Raw genomic sequence first — 22,020 nt, 5'->3', positions numbered from 1 at the left:
TGCTAACGTGAGGAAAGGAATCCACTTGATTTTGCAGTTACCTCTTTTATGTGAAAACTTAAGCCTCACTTCTCTGAAAGAGGTATTATCTTTCAGGAATGTTCCTAAAATGGTTATGAATCATGCAACTCAAAGGCCTCCACACAGGCCACATACCTTTGAGGGAGGAGGCTGCCTTGTCTCTGCCCAGAGCGTTCCCCTCAGGGTTCAGAGTCAAATGTTACTAGACTCACTCAAGAGTGTTCTGTTTCAGGGCTTCTGTGGGACCATTCAGTAATCGTTTATTAAGCACCTATTATGTGCCATATTTGCTCCTGAGTTTATTATATTGAACAGATGGCATCCTTGCTCACACAGCCCATGGATAGGCTCCTTGGCTCCTATTCCCCACATACGTCAAAGTTTTCTAAAATACAATCTATTTTAAAAGAGCTGTTTGATCTTACCTTAAAAATGGAACTCTTCCTTCCTGTTTGAAACCTCAAATGAATGGTAAGTGGTACGGTGGTCCCTCCAACATCTCATCTGCCTGGGTTGGTCTCATTCCACTGCATACTTCTCATCAGGGCCCTTCTGTGTAGAAAATGTGTTCCACCCACAGAACTGCCCAACGGCTTGCCCAGGTACCACGGGTGTCAGTGCATCCCTGAAGTCATGTCATTTTTGTCAGCAAGTCTGGACACAACTGGACACAAACTGGACACACAGACCGGACACATGGTTGATGTATCTCCAAGAGCCTGGCCTGGCTCACTGCCAGCCAGCATTGGGCCTGAGCTTGAAGACTGGCCAGTGAATTACAGTGGGTGCACATGTGCTACCCGCCTCTCCCCTCAAGGCTGTGCCCTGAGTCTCTGGATGCTCACGGTCTCCTTGGAGGCTCTAGCCTCATTATAATAATCTTGGTAAAAGTAAGCCTTTGTGATTCTACGCAGTCAATTAGGCAAACATTGGATTGTGTGGTTACTCACTGAGCTCAGCAAATGAACAGAATCGACATCCTCTCTGTTAGTGCTTTGGCATGCTTCAGCTTCTAGTAAAGTGGTCTGCCTTTGAAAGGCAAAAGCAAAGGTTATTCAGAGGGGCTACAAAAGGGAGAAAGCACAATATTCATTTTCCTTCTCTTTCTGTAAACACACTTTGATCAGGACCGCCCTACTTTCTGTCTCCAAAGAATAGTCAGATCCCTGAGTCTTATTAAGATCCAAAGATCTCTGGGTCTGACAGAGAAAGACAAATATCATATGATATCACTTATATGTGGAATCTAAGAAAAGGGTACAAATGAACTTACCTACAAAACAGAAATAGAGTTACAGATGTAGAAAACACACTTATGGTTAACAGGGGGTAAAGAGGGAGGGATGAATTGGGAGATTGGGGTTGACATATACACAGTACTATATATAAAATAGATAACTAATAAGGACCTACTGTATAGCACAGGGAACTCTACTCATATACTGTAATGGCCCATATGGGAAAAGAATCTAAAAAAGAGTGGATATATGTACAACTGATTCACTTTGTGTACACCTGAAACTAACACAACATTGTAAATCAAATATACTCTAATAAATTTTTTTTTAAACACAAAGATCGGGCTTCCCTGGTGGCGCAGTGGTTGAGAATCCGCCTGCCGATGCAGGAGACACGGGTTCGTGCCCTGGTCCGGGAAGATCCCACATGCCGCGGAGCAACTAAGCCCGTGAGCCATGGCCGCTAGGCCTGCGCGTCCGGAGCCTGTGCTCCGCAACGGGAGAGGCCACAACAGTGAGAGGCCCGCATACCGCAAAAAAAAAAAAAAAAAAAAACCACAAAGATCTCTGAGTCTTACTAAAATAAGAATTTCTGCTCCCATCTAACTTTCTGGATCTAGATTCTTATAACATTTTACATCAGACAGAACTTTGGGAGTGCAGAGAAGTCAAGCAACTTGTCCAAGTCCGCAAAGCAAGAGAACAACTGAGTTGGGACTGGACCTTAACTCTGACTCCAAACCATATTTTCTGTTATATCAGGGTTTTTCAACCTTGGAACTATTAACACTTGGGGGCCAGATAGTTCTTTGTCGTTTGCATGTCTTACATATTTTAGGGTGTTTAGCAGCGTCCTGGACCTATACCAACCAGCTGCTGGTAGCACTCCTCATTTGTGGCAGCCACAAATTTCTCTAGACATTGCCAAATGTCCCTGCATTAAAAGCCACTGCCTTGCAATAGACTAAGGGAAATCATTTATCCAACCTAAGTGGTCCTTCCTCCTGACAAATTATTGATCAAATTACATAAGGCGCTACGTTAGGGACTACAGCACTGCAAAGAAGCATGAAGCGTTTACCTTTACGGAGCTTAATAAAAAGCCTGTAGGATCAAGGAAAAGTAGTTGGTATTGCTTGTGGGGACAATAATTTGCTTTATCAGGGGAGGGAGCTATTAAGGAATTGTTTATTCACTGATATGTCCAACATTATCAATACCCTATAATGAGGTGATGATAACATGGATAGTAATAATCACAATTATACCAACAAACTTGTGATATTGATATTGCAAACAAGGAAACTGAAACAGAAATAAAGTAGCCTGCCTCAGATCAGGCAGCTGTGAAGAGTAAATGCCAGGATGGGCATTCATTTCTGTCTGGTTCAGACCGGCATTCATGGGATCACCAAGGGCGGACAGTCACAGATGCTGCGAAAGACCCAAGTGCAAGCAGTTGGCAGAAGCTTCAGAAGTAAAGTGAAAATAGCAAATTAAGCATGAGTTGCAATGCTGAGTAATATGAGAATATTAATCATACACATTTGGAAAAGACATCCCAGATGTCTAGAGACATTAGCCTGTTTGTGTATCATAAATGAAGTCATTGCTTTGTTTAATAATAATTTAAGAACCAAATTGCAATATGTGTTTGCCTTAAAAAGAGAGCTGCTTCTAACTGGTAACATATTTAACTATGACAAATTAGGAACATTGGGACAATGGAAAGACACTCTTTTTTTTTAAACATAACCCTAATTGCCCACAGGAAAAGAAACTCAGATGATATAATATTTTATCCTAGCTTATTCATAGACTGAACCCGCTCTGGAGGTTTTTCTGCCCTTTGTGTCTATGAGACATTTCTGCAGGCTCTAGAGAACTCCTCTGAATGGTTCAGCACAGGTGTGAGGCCTGATTTCCTCTCCTGTGATGACTAGCAGCACATGAGAAAGACCTGCCAAGTCACTCCACTGGGAGCCCATCTGGCGTCATGCAGAGCTGTTACAGTGAGAGCAAATGGTCAGACTCACTCTGTTGTCATCTTCATATGGCTGCAAGTCTTCATTTTAGTGACTGCAGGATGACTTGATTCAGTCCACTCTGCAACAGCCTTTTTATTCTTTTGGGAAAATTCTTATAGTTCCAGTGAGGGGAAGATCTTTTTTATCATTTAAATAGATGTCATAAAAAGTGTTTAATGTACTGGGGAAAATGACATGAAATTATATAAAATATTTGAGAAATATTTCTAATACTTATGACAGAAAAGGATCTAAGGTTTTTAAAATATAAAGAGCATTCATAAGTCAAGAAGACAAAGATGATTAACTCAATAGAAACTAGACAAAATGTACAAGAAGGCATCACGTAAAGAAATGCAATTGGCCAATAAATATAAGAAAAACATGTTCACATCACAAATTTTAAAAATTAAAATGAGATACATTTTCTACTTATTATCTTGCTATAATTATACATATTTACATACTTACATGCATATATACATGTGTATACATGCATATATATATATATATATATATATGAGACAAAACAGGGTCTTTGTTCTGTTTAAATGCCCTCTTCAATCTTGCTGTTCTAGAATTTTTTTTCATTTCAAATTCCCACCTCCTTGGAATTGTCAGGTAAATATATCCTCATATATTTCCATTACTAAATATAATTTTAAAGAGGGAAAAAGTTCAATAAACAATGAACAGTATAGTAAAAATATTTAAAGAAATAGATTTTGCAATTAAATACTAACTTTGCAGTGTTTCAATCGAATCTATTTTGTAATTATTTCTGTTCTGTAAATCTCATCTCTTAAGAAGCATCTCTAAGCTCCTTATGGAAGGTAGGTAGCACATGTTCTCCCTAAAAAGTAGCTGTTTAATTTAATCGCTCTTAATTAACCCGAGCAAGATAAAAGTGCTGTGCAGGAAAAGAACTGGACTAAGAATTCAGAAACTTTGGCTTCTAGGGCCAAGTTTCACACTAAATAGGTTGGTGATCTTCAGCAAGTCACTGAGCTCCTCTGGATTGCATTTGCCTCACCCGTTAAATGAGTGTTAGACAAATTAAGGTTAAAATTCTACAATTCCACACATAATCGATTTCCCCTAAGTCAATAGTAACAGAAGGACTATGGAGTCACAGAAGTTGGTCAAATCCTAGCTGTTAGACTTTATTTAAACCTATTTAACTCCAATTCCCTCAGCAGTTACATGCCGAGAATAATAGTACCTAACTCATAGGGTTGCCATGTGACTTAAAGACTGTCACATACAATATGCTCAATAAATGTCAGCTAGTAGCATCAGTAATAGTGATAGTGCTATTAAAAAGATTTTAATATAAGTGGCAACCTTGACCTCTATCAGTTTTTAACATTTTCCCTCCTCCCTAATTATGGGATCATATGAGGAAAGATGATTTCAGTGCAAAAGTAAAGAGGAATTACCATTTCCATGTATATTATTCCTGACAAGTGTGTGGAAAAGTGCCAATACTGGCACTCCAGCAGCATCTTTGTATCAGATAATTTTCTTATGAAGAGGACTCCAAATACTTTTTTGCTTTCAGATATTTGGGTCCAGCAAGAAAATAATTAAGTATACATTTATGAAACACCTATTATATGTTTACCACTGTTCTAGGCACTAAGACATGATGATGAAAACAGAGAAATGTGGTTTCTGACCTATGTTGCAAATATTGAAGAGATAGAGAACAAAAGTGAATAATGGAATTATAATTGTTTTGCCATGAAGAGAAAAAAGGTCTGAAATATAGAGCCTAAAGGAGGACCCACTGAAATGATAAGTCCATTTGGTGATAATTCAATATGTTCAAAATACTATGCATTTTAAACATTTAGAACAGATGTCTATGGAATTTTGACAGGTGTTGCCTGAAAAAGAAAATTTTGTATTCAAGCAAGTTAGGGAAACTGTGGTTAAACATTAAACAGATCCTTTTACTGCAGTACTTACCAGAGCTATTATTTACTGATGTACAATGTTAGTTTTCATAGGAAAACTATAGGGTGCACTGACTTCTAATCGTACTTAACTACAGAATCATGTTTTCATAAACCATCTTTAGTAGAACAAGTGACTTGTGCACATGTTTTGTGAATTGTAGCTTTAGAAAGATCGCATAAAATTGAAGAAAATTAAAAAGTTATATTAAATGATGTTCAAAAATGTTTTTGAAAAATTCTGAAAATTTTTATACTATAATACATACACTTGTGGCTAAGAATATTTCAATCTAGTATTTTTATCTAGTTAATCTTGAATCCCACATACTTTATGCCCCTAGAGAATCCAAACACATTTATTTTCTCAGTCTTATTGGATAGTTTGCAAACTAGTTGACCTAGGTCAATACAGCCTCAGAAACAGGTATACACAATAGAGTAGATAAGTTTTTCTAATTTAAGTGAGGACAGGATAGAATATTTGGTAGTGGGAGAAAATGGGTAGCTAAAAAGGCCTGAATGGGGAGGTGGGGATAAATTAGGAGTTTGGGTTTAGCAGATACAAACTACTATATATAAAGTAGATAAACAACATGGTCCTACTGTATAACACAGGGAATGATATTTAATATCTTTTAATAAAGGAAAAGAATCTGAAAAATAATATATATTACATATAACTGAATCACATGTCCCTTTGATTTGATCAATTGTCCTTTTGAAAATTTACATTTCAGGTTCAGTTTTCTGTATCTTTTTTTTGTTGTTGTTGTTGTTTTTGTTTTTTTTTTGTGGTACACGGGCCTCTCACTGCTGTGGCTTCTCCCGTTGTGGAGCGCAGGCTCCGGACGCGCAGGCTCAGCGGCCATGGCTCACGGGCCCAGCCGCTCTGCGGTATGTGGGATCTTCCCAGACCGGGGCACGAACCCGTGTCCCCTGCATCGGCAGGCGGACTCTCAACCACTGCGCCACCAGGGAAGCCCTAAAACGACTTTTTTTTTTTTTTTTTTTTTTTAGTACGCGGGCCTCTCACTGTTGTGGCCTCTCTCGTTGCAGAGCTCAGGCTCCAGACGCGCAGGCTCAGCGGCTATATGGCTCACGGGCCCAGCCGCTCTGTGACATGTGGGATCTTCCCGGACCGGGGCACGAACCCATGTCCCCTGCATCGGCAGGCGGACTCTCAACCACTGCGCCACCAGGGAAGCCCCTCTGTATCTTTTGATAGGCATTTTAATGGGAAGTCGGTAGGAGAAGTATAAAGCAAGGTGATTGTAAATTTAGAAGCTGCTGCCTCATTTAAGGAAGAAAATAACCCTGAAGTGACCTAGGTCCTGCACAGTCACGGAGACTGCTTTGTTTTGTAATCACCGAAACAGCCAGGGACTTTTGCTGACATTTCTGATTTGGAAATTTAAACATATGCTTTCTAACAGACGGTGAGATAACAGGTTTACTTGATTGCTAAAGCCCTGTCTTTGAGATACTCTTGACTCCTTGCTGACTCACTGCACAGCAGACCTGGGCAGAATATGCTGCCTGAGGTTATCACAGCCAAACTAGTACTCTCAAAATGCTCGGAAATGCGTGCTGATGAGGGAGAGAAACTGATTCCACTGGATGTATCCTGGGTCTCATCACGCTACATAAACATTTTGGAACAGGTATGTTTTCTTTCTAGAGGTTTGTGTAACACATATCCCTATAAGAAGTCAGGATATTTTTAAGAATCTTGCTCTGTCTTAGTCTGTGTGATATGGTTACTAAGGATAAAATAATACAGTTTGAATTGCAAAACATGGCAGGATGTGCCAGTCTCCCTGGAGGAAGTGGAGCCTGTTGGTTAAGTTTCTGGGCTGTGTACTTAAACATACCTGGATTTGACCTCAGTACAGCCACTGGTAAATGTGAACTTAAAGAAATTACGTGAACATTCAGGTCCTCAGTTTTTTCATCTGAAAAAGTAGATATAAAATTTTCTATTCCTTAGGATGCTTTTAAGAAGATTAATTTTTCCTCTCAATTTTTCATTGCAGTATAATTTGTCTTCTGTGAAATAGCCATATTTAATGCGTACAGTTGATGAGTTTTCAAATGTATATAACCTTCCATCAAGATATAGCACAGTTTTATTACCTCGGAAAGTTCATAAAAAAAAAAAAAAAAGAAGAAAGTTCCTTTGGGTTCCTTTTCAGTTGATTCCTGCCTTCCTCACCCCAGAGGCAAACACCATACTGATTTCTTTTATAATAAGTTAAGTTTTCCTTTAGGAGGGCTAAATTTGAAATAAAATAATGTATATAAAGTGCTTAAAATATTTTTGGGTATCTAATAAGTATTCAAAAAGTTGAACCAATTATTATTATTAATATTTCTACACAAAGTTATGGTTGGGCTGACATCACAGAAGATGCGAGAAGAGAAAGGTCCAAATAGACAGGGGATGAATTGTACCTAAAAATTAAGAAAAGGGAAGGAGAAAATTTGGAATAAATATCTAAAAGCAGGGTATTCTTTAACATTCATTGAGTGCCTTCTATATACTGTACCAAGACTTTGTCACTTAATCTTCACAGTACTCTAAGATAGACAGTATTCCTCCTTACGCCCCCTTAATAAATGGGGAATAAAGGCTCAGGGAAGTTATGTGCCTTCCTAATATCACAAAGCACTACTAAGTAATAGGGTTGGAATTCGAGCCTCTGTCCAACTCTAGAGCTATACTTGCTCTCTTGGACCACTGTGATCCCTACACTAAAGACAGGTAAATGGAAAGGAAAATAACATCGAGTCTTAAAATGGCCACATATTAACGTCCATGCTTTTCACACGTCATCTCATCTAATCCTCAGAAAGGTTATTTCCATCCCCTTGCCAACTTTACTTTTGAGGAATCAGAGTTAAAATTCTAGTCTAACTTCAAATGGCAGTATCTTCCCACTGTTTATCAAAAGTAAGAAGACGTGGGCTAAAACAGGTCCCAGATCTCCCAAAACACTCAACAGAAGGGCCAACTGAAATCTCAGTATTTAGAATGGAGGTTAAAGAATGTGATCCAAGACTGAAGTTGAAAAATATGGTATGATGTCAACTATGGTATGATGCCAGATCTAGACAGATATACCGTTACTTATTGTATACACATTTTAAGCCATGCGTGGGTGTGCATAAAGTATCTAGGTGTTGCTAACTGAGTCATATTTACTTTGGATAATATATCATCTATATTCTGAGTGTTTTGTAACTGTTTTAAAAATTCTGTTATTTCTTTAATATATAAAGGCCTTGTCTGATATTGTGATCGAGAAATAAAGCAATCAATAACTTAACAACTTATATAACCTTAAGGAACTTCATCTTAAAACAGTAAATTTTAAGGCTAGGATGGAAACTAGGATTGAAACAGAAAATTAGGAATTTCCAGACCCTATGAGATGTCATTATATTTAAGCTTTAACTTTCTTCCTTTTCATTCAACTAATATATGAACAAAACCAAATAGAGTGACACTTTTCATATTAAAAGTCAAACAATTTTGTAAAGCTATTACAGAAGTACATTGACCCAAATCAGCACTTTATATTACTATAAGCTTCCCCTAAAATGGCAAGTCAACCTTTTTAATCAGGCCGGCTAAACAAAATATTGCTGTCTATATCAAGGAATTATAAAATCAATAAATTGAGGGGACCAATTGAAGTCAAACACCTTTAACTCTGGCACAAATCCATTCTAAATTTGATGAAAATAAATATATTGAGGCAATTCAGTTCAGTTCATATAAGGATCTCTTGAGTAGGGCACTAGGAAGCAACATGGACCTGACCCATTTAAAAAACTTCTCCAGAAATTAAAAGTATGAATGTCCTCTATATGGCAGGCAATGGTTTCCTAAGTTTTAATATCACCTGAGAAAAAGAGATAGAAAGAGGGAGAGAATTTTTAAAAAACACTGAAGATTAAGATAAAAAACGACATAGTAGTCATCTCTGGTTACCAGACATCAGGATATCAAGATGAGTTCAATGGACAAAAATTCCTCTTTCACTCTGGGTGGAGAAAGCTGAAAAAGAATGTTCCCCCTACCCAAACAACCAGAAAAAAAAAAGCAATATACAAAATTATAACTTCTCTCAAGCCCATCATATAGCTGTGGTTCCGAGACCATAAGACCTGTACTGAATTTCGAAGAGTGAGAAGCTCCTTCAAGGAGAGACAGGACACAGGAACTATGTCACTGTTTATAGATACGGGAGGAAGAAGTGGCTGCCATAAAACGGGTAAGAAAACTTCAGCTAAATTTTAATTGAATTTTTCAAGGCCAAACATGGGCTTAGCATGAAAGTTTAAAATACCTCAGAGCCCAAACGACTCAAGAAGAGTTCACAAGTACACACTTAAAAGCTCTTTCTCATGGGCCTTGACTAGATGCTCGAAAGAAAGAAGGAAGTAGGGCAGTAGAGTGGAAACAGCCCTGCTAGGTGGTGCAGGCATGCAAGTCACGATCACTGCCCCGAAGGATAAGCACAAAATCTTTCCTGTCTTCCAGGACATGTCCCCCATAAAAGGCAAAAGCTTTAAATCACTGAGAGAGGGGTAGACAAAAACTTTTCATACTTATGCACATACATATACACACAGCCCACCTGGTCTCAGGAAGAGATATACTACTCCTTAGAGAGGGATAGAAGCAAAATCCATCTGACTGTGGTGGAGGGATGGAAAACCCTCAGGCCTGGCAAGACTTGCTGCTTATGGAACAGTGCTGGAAGAAAAAAACCATCTAACCTTGGGAAAGGGGCAGGGGATTCTCTAGGGTTTAGGATCCTGCACCAGTACAAAGCAGATTTCTGCTACCTCTGCAGGAGCAGCAGGAAATCCTCTGCACCTAAGACAAACCACAAATTAATGAGTCTTAGGAAGTTTAGCATGTCATTAGGAAAGTAATTGTGAATCACACAACAGGCAGTTCATTGTCAAAATGGTTCACATGTGAGGTAGTTTGACTTAGTGGTTGAGAGAAGATTCAGTCTCAAATCTCTGCTTTTTCTCACAATAGCTGCGTGACCTTTCCGTGTCTCAATAACAGTATTTGTAAAATGGGCGTAGTTATCCCACATCATGGTATTGATAGAGGATTAAAGAGATTATGTATATAAAGTTCTTGGAATGCTTCCAGGTGTGCAATAAATGTCAACAAAAATGATAAATATTATTGTTAATACAGATGTAAACAAAAAGTTGATTTGTTAAAAAAAGGAAAAGTCACTATATTAATCTTCTAAATCCTGAATCCCAGAGTCAGTTTTCTGCAAATTTCTTTAAGGTGCTTTAATTATAGACATTTTACCTGTTGAATTTTACTTCAATGCATTAGGCTTGCATTTTGAGGTGCAGTGAACTAGCTAACGGTGGGGCAGGGCTCCTGACAAGAAAAACTAAAAAAAAAATAAAACACACAATAAAATATAGCAAATGTCTGTTAGAAAGCTCCTGATGCAACTAGAACTAAAGAGACTGAAATTCTGGAATGAAAAAGCCTCATTCACATGGACTCACCCTCTTTTACTTCCTTTACCCTGGGGGACATTTGTTGATTCTGGGCACAGACAGGAGGCTCACAATTCAGGCTTTGAAACTGTGGAGGGTGCAGAAAAACTGGCAAAGTATTTGGAGGAGACTTGAAGGGCTTCAAACTCACTTCCAGCTTTCCCCCTGAGACTTGTGCTGAATACCAGGCTACACGGGGCAGGGGCTAAGACCCACATGGAAAGTGTCTGAAGAGCTGAGCAGGACATTTCGGTAGTCTCAAAAACAGAAATGAGATTTCTGTACTAACAAGAAGGAAGAGTAAAAAATAGATCTGGTGCCCAGCTGAAGATCCTAGGGGAATAGGGAGAATCGAGATAAATTATTAACCCCTAATAGCACTGCAACCTAGCCTTTCCTTAGAACTGCCCGTGATTGGATGAAGACCCCCCCCACCCCGCAACTGCCTAGAAAGAAAAAGGTGAAAGATAACACATCTGGAGTCTCTGTATTTTTTAACAGGCAATCAGAATTCTTTAAAAATTAATAAGACCAACAAAGTACAGTCTGCATGACTAAAAACAAGAGAATAATTAAGTCAGAGAGCAGAACCAGACCCACAAGTCATTCAGCTGCTGGAGTGAGGTAATGGGAACTTCACTCTGCTTAACACGACTAAGGAAGAGAAAAGGCATGACAAAAAGATTTTTTTAATTAGCTAAACATTGATCTTCTAAAAGGCAATCAAATGAAAAGTCTAGAATTGACCCATATAATATCTGAAATTAAATTGATTGGATTAAATCAAAATTTAAAAAATAGAACTGATAAGACACCTTCCTTGTCCTTTGTATGCAGTGAAATTGTGGTACTGGATGTATAATGAATGATGATGCACTAACCTTTCCCCCTTTTAGTGTCCTTCCTCTCGGCCTCTGTGTCTCAGGCTCTGATATTATTTCAAAAGTAAATACAACACTCTATGCCATATACAAAAGGCCCAGGCTGGGTGACTGCAGGTGGAAAGAGCAGCTGAGAGTTCAAGAGAAAAGATTGATAAGGCGTGGTTTGTACCCTCAGAGGAGACCGCTATATAATGAAAAACCTCAGAATACACATTAGAAATTCAGGAGAGTGGTTTCTAGTCCAAGCGTCTTATTAACTAGCTGTGAGACCTTAAGAAAGACTTTTTTCTCTAGATTTCAATTTCATTTTGTGTAAAACAAGAGAGTGACCCAAATATCTATGTCTAAGATCCCTTCCAATTCTGAGATTTAAAGCAAACTAAGCCAATAAGACAACATTCAGAAATCTCCAATTTAATTGTAGGAGAATCTACTCATGGTTTTCTGAAAGACGTTATAAATTCAGGTTTCTTGAGGGATAACTTACATAAAACACATTTCATCCATTTTAAGTGTACGGTTTCATACGTCTTGACAAATATACATATAGTTATGTAACTGCTACTGCAATCAACACATAGAACATCTGCAACAGCCCCAGAAGTCCCCATGTCTCTTTGTAGTCAATCTCAGCCTCTAGTAACCACTGATCTGATTCATGTCAATACGGTTTTGCATTTTCTAAAATGCTGTATAAATAGAATCATTACAGTATGAGGTCTTTTGCATCTGGCTCTCTTCATTTAACATAATGATTTTCAAATCTATTCATGTTGATGCATTTATCAACAGTTCATTCATTTTGTATACTGCTGAGTAGTATTTCATCCTATAGATAAGCTATGCTTTGTCTATCGATTCTTCAGTAGATGGATAATTGGGTTTCCAATTCCCAATGGAGCTATCATGCATAAAGCTGCTATGAACATTAGCATACAAGTTTTTGCCTAGACATGTTTTATTCAGTTGGGGTAAATACCCTGATATGAGATATCTGGTTCATATAACAGCTGTATGTTTAACTTTATGAAAAATCTAGCAAACTGTCTTCCAAAGTGGCTGTACCATTTTGCATCTCAAACAGCAATACATGAGAATTCCTGTTGCTTCATATCCTCTCCAACACATTCATGTGGTTTTAATTAGCATGTTCTTAATAACTAGTGATGTTAACTATCTTTTCATATACTTATATGTCATATGTATATCTTTGGTGAGATAATGGTTGTTAAAATCCCAAGCTCAGTTTTCTCATTTTTAATTGAAATTTGTACTGAGATAATTATAGATTCACATACAGTTGTAAGAAATAATATATAGTGATTTCTTGTAAAATTTGGTCAGTTTCTGATAACAGTAGCAGCTTGCAGAGTTATAGTTAATATCACAACCAGCATATTGACATTGATATATCCACCAGTCTTATTCAGATTTCCCCTGTTTGTGTGTGTGTGAAATTCTGCACAGTTATATCACTGGTGTAGGTTTGTGTATCCATCACACCTGTTGCCCTTTTATAATCACTCCTGCCTCTTCCACCTCCACCTTTCCCGTATCTGACCCTAACCCTTGGCAACCACTAATCTGTCTTTCATTTCTAAAATAACTTTCTATAAGTTATATAATTGGGGAATTCCCTGGCAGTCCAGTGGTTAGGACTCTGCACTCTAACTGCCAAGGGTCCGGGTTCAATCCCTGGTCAGGGAACAAAGATCCCACAAGCCAAAAATAAAATAAATAATATAAAGGATATAAAAGTTATATAATTGGAATCATACTCTATGTAACCTTTTGTGATTGACTTTTTCACTCAGCATGTTCCCTGAAGATTCATCCAAGTTGTTCTATGTTTCAGTAGTTGTTTCCTTTTTATTGCTGAAGAGTATTCCATGGTATGGCTAAACCACAGATTGGTTAAACACTCACCTAAAGGACAGCCAGGTTGATTCCAGATATTTGCTATTGCATATATGGCTGCTATGAACATTCGTGTATATTAGGGGCTCTGGTAGAGGAACTCCACTGCATTACTTTCCCACCAAGAGACACCAGCTGACCTGGCCTGATGAGACCCCTTCCACCTCCTCAGGCAAAAACAGCAGGGTTTCTATCATCTGTGTACAGCAGTACATCTTATAGAATGTTTTCTTTTGATTGTCTATTATAACAAAGACTTTTTTGTCACAAACTTGCTTTTCTTCCTCTCCACTCTTGCCTCACACCCTTGGCAAAAATTATCTTGAAATAGATCATGGTCTAAAAATATAAGCTAAAACTCTTAGTAAAGATAGAAAAACAAATTTTTATGAAATTGGGCTATGCAAACATTTCTTTGGTTACAAAACATATGAAACATAAAAGAAAAAAATATAAATTGATCTTCAAGTAAATTGGAAACTTTTACTCTTCCAAAAACACTAAAAATAATGTGAAAAGGCAAGCCACATATTAGGAGAAAATATTTGCAATTCATAAAATTGTTAAAGCACTTGTGTTCAGAGTATTTCAAACACTCTTACAACTCCGAAGTCAGAATACAAACAATTAAAAATTGGGCCAAATAAGGACCGGCAAGAGGAACAAGACAAAAAAGAAACAGTAACAGCAAGGAGCCATTCCAGGAGGTCTCTTTTACCCCATTGGCCCAAGACTATCCTCTCCTACTTAGAGAAAACTTCTCCATCTCAGAAGGGATAGGAGATCACTGGAGCTTGAGTTTGCTCCAGTAGCTCCACTGATGTGTCCAAGTGTTATATGGTCACCTTGGTGTTCATTTTCTCCCATATTCATCTATCTCCTGGGCTAGTGCTCTCTGCAACCACCTAACCCAGAGAGAGGAGGGAAATATGGTGAGGGTTACTTCCGAAGTGCTTCCTTTTCTGTTCCATTAACCCCGTGGTCTCCAACCTTTTTGGCACCAGGGACCAGTTTCATAGAAGACAATTCTTCCTCGACTGGCAGGGGGGATGGTTTTGGGACGATTCAAGCACATTACATTTATTGTACACTTTATTTCTATTATTATTACCTTGTAATATGTAATGAAATAATTATACAATTTACCATAATGCTGACAGGAGGCGGAGCTCAGGTGGTAACGTGAGCGATGGGGAGCAGCTGTAAATACAGATGAAGTTTTGCTCACTCGCCCACCACTCACCTCCTGCTGTGTGGCCCAGTTCCTAACAGGCCACAGACCAGAACCGGTCCACGGCCCAGGGGTCAGGGACCCCTGCATTAACCCCTTTCTTCTTTGTTCCAACATTTCCTTGCAACAGCATCCCCTTAAGCCACCAGAGGCGAGTGGCCTCTGAGGGCATGGAGGCTGGTTATGCAATGAGTCCCAGCTCTAGGGGTCACCCTCAGTGGGGGCTTAGTCTCTCAGGCAAAATCAAGTGCTGGCATAGTCTTTTCAACAATAGATGCTTGGACAACTGGACATCCACGTGCAAAAGAATGAAGCTGGATGCCGTCCTCATATCATACTCAAAAATTAACTAAAATTATATGATAGATCTAGACATAAGAGCTAAAAGTATAAACACTCTTAGGATAAAAAGAATAGGAAAAAATCTTCAGGACCCTGAGTTAGGCAAGACCTTGTTAGATATGAGATCAACCACACAAGAGAGAAAAGAAACAATAAACAAATCAGATGTCATCAAAATAAAAAACTTTTACACTTCAGAGGATGCCATCAAGAAAGTAAATGGAGAACCCATAGAACAGGAGAAAATGTTTACAAATCATATATCCAATAAGGGATTTTTATATAGAATTATATAAAGAACTCTTTTACAATTAAATAATAAAGAGATGAGGGGCCCAATTTAAAATGGTCAAATGATCTGAATAGATATTTCTTCAAGGAAGATATACAAATGGCCAATAAACACATGAAAAGATACTTAATATCCTTAGAAATCAGTTAAATGCAAACCCAAACCACAATGGGTTACCACTTCACATCCACTAGGGGAGCTATAGTCAAAAAGAGAAACTAAGAATTGTTGATGAGGATGTTGAGAAATTGGAAGCCTCATACATTGCTGGTGGGAATGTGAAATGGTACAGCAATGTTGGAAAAGAATTTGGCCGTACCTCAAAAAGTTAAACATAAAGTTACTGAAAGTTACTGTATGAGCCAAAAATTCCACTCCTGGGGTATATATCCAAGAGAATTGAAAACATATGTGCACAAAAAAACTTGCACATGAATGCTAAGTGAAGAAGGCAGTCACAAAAGACCACATATTGTATGTTTCAATTTATTAAAAAATGTGCAGAATAGACAAATCCACAGAGATGGAAAGTAGATTCGTGATTGCTAGGGAATGGGGAGGGAGGTAGCAATTGGTGGTGACTGCTAATGGTTATGGGGTTTCTCTCAGGGGTAATGACAGAGTTCCAAAGCTGACTGCAGTCATTGTCAGACAACTTTGTGGATATACTGAAAAACATTTAATGATACACTTTAAAAAAATATCTGCTGCAACTTTATACACTCACAGCCATTATTCTTGCTGACTGAGGCCCTTACCAATTCTTACCTGGATTATTATTATTTTTTGTTTGTTTGTTTTTTGTTTTTTGTGGGTTTTTTGCGGTACGCGGGCCTCTCACTGTTGTGGCCTCTCCCGTTGCGGAGCACAGGCTCCGGACGCGCAGGCTCAGCGGCCATGGCTCACGGGCCCAGCCGCTCCGCGTCATGTGGGATCTTCCCGGACCGGGGCACGAACCCATGTCCCCTGCATCGGCAGGCAGACTCTCAACCACTGCGCCACCAGGGAAGCCCTTACCTGGATTATTATTATAACATCCTAATTTGTCTTCCACCTCCAGTGCTGCTTTCAATCCACTTTCCATACGACAGGCAGAGCTTTCTAAAATCTAGACCTGGTGGTCACTCCTTTGTTTAAAACCGATGGTGACTCCAACTGCTTACAACATAAGACATCCTTACCATGGTTTGGACTAGTGTTTCAGACCCAGCTTGACAGCTTCTATACTACTTACACAGTAAGTGACCTGCCAATTAACTCTCCCCTCACATTTCAATTCATTTTCATACACTTTCTGTCTCTGCCAGATGTCCTAACCTCTTTAACTGTCTTGAAAGATACACTTATCCTTCAAAGGGCTCCTTGTTACCTCACCTGAGACAGTTTTTCCAACTCCAACTCCCCCGAGTCTTTCGTTATTGTTTTCATGACTAGTGATTACATGTTCATGATCACACAGAACACAGCTTTAATGATCTGTTTTCTGTCTCTTTCACTAGTCAGAAGCCCGGGTAAGCAGAATCCTTCTTTTATACTTTTTGACATCTCCACTCCCTGACACATTGGAGGACTCAATAAAGACCAAGTAAATGAGTCAATGAATGAAGCCAGCTTGAGTGTTTTTCCAACATACCACTATTCTCTCCCCTTCCTGGAGAGACACAAAACTTCCAAAACAACGCTCTTCCTCTTTATTTAAAGATTTTATCCTGCGCTTGCCACCATTTTCTAATTACACCTGTGCTATCATCGTTTTTGTGTGTGATTTCAGTAGGCACGTGGATAAATTTTCTAATATCATGGACCTCATCTTCTTTAATGATCTTATCCTTCTACGTACCTCAGCCACTCACCTCTGAGGTCTCCCCTAGCCCTGCCGTTACTAGTAACAAGTTTCACTTTCCATAAACAATCCTTTGACCCCATCTGTACCTATAGTATCACCTCCTTACTGTCCCTCAACTCCTCACATCTTCACTTTCCACCTTACCCACTTAAACTCCATTGTCAGTTACTATATTAACTCTCTTACATGCACTCTCATTTCCATTTTGCCTCTTTTCCTTGGTTGTACTTTCTCATTAAATCACCAATTCAGGTTGAATCTAAATCTCTTCCTACTTGAACCTGAACCTGCATAGCAGAATGTGACTGAGAAAAAGAAGCAACTATACTTGCTGATCTCATTTTAAATTTATAACCACCAACTTCAAATGAGTTCTTTGTGCTGGCAGGAAATTATATATATTTTTCATCAAGTCATCTTCCTTCCTTCTTTGATTATTTCACATCTTTTCATTTCTTCTCAAATCTTCCTCCACTGCCACTTTGAAGCCAACGTCATCACTCCCTTGGATTATCACAGTGATCTCCTACATGGTCTCTCTGCTTATCTCTGACCCTATAAACTCTTCTCCATTCAGCACCCAGAGGGGTCTTCTTAAGATGTAATTAGATCATGTCACTCATCTTCTCAATACCATCTAATCACTCCCTATTTTATTCCAATTAAAAGTCAAGGTAAAAAGTACTACATCTTCTCTCTCCACAGTTCCTTTCTTACCTCATATGCTACTGTCCTGCCCTTTGCTCAGTGTCTTCAAGTCACACTGGCCTCTTTGAGGATTTTTTAGACACTTCAAGTATGTGCAAATCTTCAGTGCCTTTGCATTTCCCATTCTTTCCTTCTGGAATTTTCTCTCAGGCATTTTCATGGCTTAGTTTCTCTTAGAAACTCTGCTTAGATCTCTGCTCAATTGTTGCCCCATCATAGAAGACTTCTTTATTTATTTTTTATTTATTTATTTATTTTTGTGGTACGTGGGCCTCTCACTGTTGTGGTCTCACCCATTGCGGAGCACAGGCTCCGGATGCACAGGCCCAGTGGCCATGGCTCACAGGCCCAGCAGCTCTGCGGCATGTGGGATCCTCCCGGATCGGGGCACGAACCCGTGTCCCCTGCATCTGCAGGCGGACTCCCAACCACTGCGCCACCAGGGAAGCCCCCATAGAAGACTTCTTTGACTAATGTATACAAATGGGATCCCAATAAACATTCTATCTCCCTCTTATGTGTCTTTATTTTTTTTCCTTGAAACTCATTAACATCTAACATATATATTTATTTGCATATTGTTCATTATTAACCGTTAGAATGCAACCTCCATGAGAACAGGGACTTTGCTCTACTCACTGCTTTATCCACAGCAACTCCATACTGCTGACAACTTGTTGAATAAATAAATTGCTTTTGAAGAAAGAATTCTATTACAACAAAAATAATAAAGTAAAGGAAGGAAGAAAGTGAAGAAGGAAGGAAAGAAGAAAGGAGGTGAGCCCTGTTTTTTTAAAAAAGGTTCTGTACATAGAAGAAATTATCCTATTATTTAGAGTGACAGTGTATATATAATTTGATACTAAGTTTTTAAATTTTTTTAAAAGAAAAGAAAAATGTGTATACATAGAAAAGAATCTAGAAATATATATATGTATCAAAATATCAACAGAGTATATCTTTCAGTAGTGTGAATATGATGAAGGTGGGTTTTTTTGGTGGGGACAGCCTGTTCTTTTTGTCTGTTATTTTGTATTTTTAAAATAAAAAACAGAATTTTACCTGTGAAAAATTTAAACAGAAAATTTTTTTTTAAAGAATAAGAACAGGATCCCCATATTTTAAAAATTCATTGTCTTTTTTTTCTTCTTTTTTTTTTAGATTCCATATATATGTGTTAACATATGGTATTTGCTTTTCTCTGACTTATTTCACTCTGTATGACAGACTCTAGGTTCCTCCACCTCACTACAAATAACTCAATTTTGTTTCTTTTTATGGCTGAGTAATATTCCATTGTATATATGTACCACAACTTCTTTATCCATTTGTCTGTCGATGGGCATTTAGGTTGCTTCCATGTCCTGGCTATTGTAAATAGTGCTGCAATGAACATATATGGAATCTAAGGGGGAAAAAAGGGTTCTGAAGAACCTAGGGGAAGGACAGGAATAAAGACGCAGATGTAGAGAATGGACTTGAGGACACGGAGAGGGGGAAGGATAAGCTGGCACAAAGTGAGAGAGTGGCACTGACATATATACACTACCAAATGTAAAATAGATAGCTAGTGGGAAGCAGCCACATAGCACAGGGAGATCAGCTCAGTGTTTTGTGACCACCTAGAGGGCTGGGATAGGGAGGGTGGGAGGGAGATACAAGAGGGAGGGGTTATGGGGATATATGTATACGTATAGCTGATTCACTTTGTTATACAGCAGCAACTAACAGAACAATGTAAAGCAATTATACCTCAATAAAGATGTTTAAAAAATTCATTTTCTACACAAAAACCTCAATACTGGACTGTCTAAATTAAAACAGACATGGTTTTACACATAAAGAACACTTTTCTTTCTATTCCCATTCCCATGGCTTTCCAGGCTATCCTTCAATACCCCCATGAAGTGGCTCTCACTCTATAGGGATCAGAGTGCTTCAGGTCTAATTCCAGATGCACAGCTTGGGCAAATTCAATCAGACAATTAGCATACTTTCAGCACCTACCTGATTGTGAGCTAAGAACAGAAGAAACACAGCACTCCATCTGTGCCCCCAAACAGCTTATAAACTGTTGGGAAAAAAACACTGAGTCTGTATTTGGAAAGTAAAACCATCTTTGATTGTGATTAACATATGTGCCTTGTTTTGCAGGAACACAGAAAAATGAGTAACCAAGAATGGAGAACAGAACCCTCCGCAGGGCACGTTCAGGATGCTTCAGGGCTGCTGTGACCACTCACAGTACTGAGGGTGGTATGGTGGTCTCAGCTTTGTCACTCATAAAGGTATCATGGGGATGTGATGAGCACACTAGGACCAAATCCATGAAATGCTACACAAAGGATTTGAGTTCCTTCATCCTTTCATTTCCTCTGTTGGCTCTACATTTTCATAGCCAACCTATTCGTACACTAATAGAAGGCCTGAATAATTAGAAAAGGAGTGATGGGCTTCTGAAGGAGGAGCCTTCAGAAGTTCTGATTATGCTTCTGAATAACCGATATCTTAATTACATTTGAATCTCAGAGCCTCAATTTTCTTATCAGTGAAATAAGTGGTTGTCGTGTGATCCAGCAATTTCACTTCCCAGAATATAACCTGAGAAAATGAAAACACTAACTTGAAATGATATCTGCACATCCATTTCATAGTGGCATTATTCACAATAGCCAAGACATGGAAACAACGTAAGTGTCTGTCAATGGATGAATGGATAAAGAAGTTTTGATATACATATACAACAGAATATTATTCAGCCATTAAAAAAATGAGGAAATCCTACCATTTACAACAACGTGAATGGACCTTGAAGGCATTTTGCTAGGTGAAATACATCAGACAAAGACAAATACTATATGATCTCACTTATAGGTGGAATCTAAAAAAACAAAAAAAGGGCTTCCCTGGTGGCGCAGTGGTTGAGAATCCGCCTGCCGATGCAGGGGACACGGGTTCGTGCCCCGGTCTGGGGAGACCCCACATGCCGCGGAGCGTTTAAGCCCGTGAGCCATGGCCGCTGAGCCTGCGCGTCTGGAGCCTGCGCGTCTGGAGCCTGCGCTCTGCAACAGGAGAGGCCACAGCAGTGAGAGGCCCACGTACTGAAAAAAAATCAAAAAAATCAAAAATAAAAAACAAACAAAAAAATCCCCACCAAACTCATAGAAAAAGAGATCCAATTTATGGCTACCAGAGGTGGGAAGGGAGGGGAAATTGGAGAAAGGTGGTCAAAAGTACAAACTTCCAGTTATAAGATAAATAAGTACTAGAAATGTAATGTACAACGTAGATGACTGTACGTAACACTGCTGTATGATATATAGGAAAGTTGTTAAGAGAATAGATCCTATCAGTTCTCATCACAAGGAAAAATTTTTTCCCTGTTATTGTATCTATATGAGATGATGAATGCTAACTAAAACAGTTGTGGTAATCATTTCACAACATATGTAAATCAAACAATTTTGCTGGACCCCTTAACACATACAGTGATGTATGTCAATTATTTCTCAATAAACCTGAAAAATAAAGAAACAAGCAAAAATATTTTAAATATGTTAGAGCATATTAAGCCTTCTAAATGATGATACATAGGATTGTTAACTTTAAGATGTCAAAATGTATATATTTGGAATATTGGAATACTGTTATGCTGAAATTGATTCTATTGTTATTAGAGATGAATAATAAGTTATTTATGTAAGAAAAAGAAATAATTGCTTGTGAAGATTGAATAAAGATACAAAAAGCATTTAACAAAATATTTTCACTTTATCAGTACCCTATTGCTCAGGACCCTGTTTTGCGAAGTCAGCCCCTCTACGCAGCCATCAACTTTCCTTTCGATTTGATTTATCAAGGAGAATGGCTAAGCACATTTGGAATTTGCCTTGAGCCACTTCTGAGCCTGTATAGACCAGCTATGTTAGAGATGCAGATATGGATATTATATATAATACATATTACTGTATAATACATATGTTTTATATGTATGTATGTTTTTTAT

The sequence above is a fragment of the Kogia breviceps genome, chromosome 7 (genome assembly GCF_026419965.1).
Source record: "Kogia breviceps isolate mKogBre1 chromosome 7, mKogBre1 haplotype 1, whole genome shotgun sequence".
NCBI classification, from domain to species: Eukaryota; Metazoa; Chordata; class Mammalia; order Artiodactyla; family Physeteridae; genus Kogia; species Kogia breviceps.
This window is presented reverse-complemented; position numbering follows the sequence as displayed.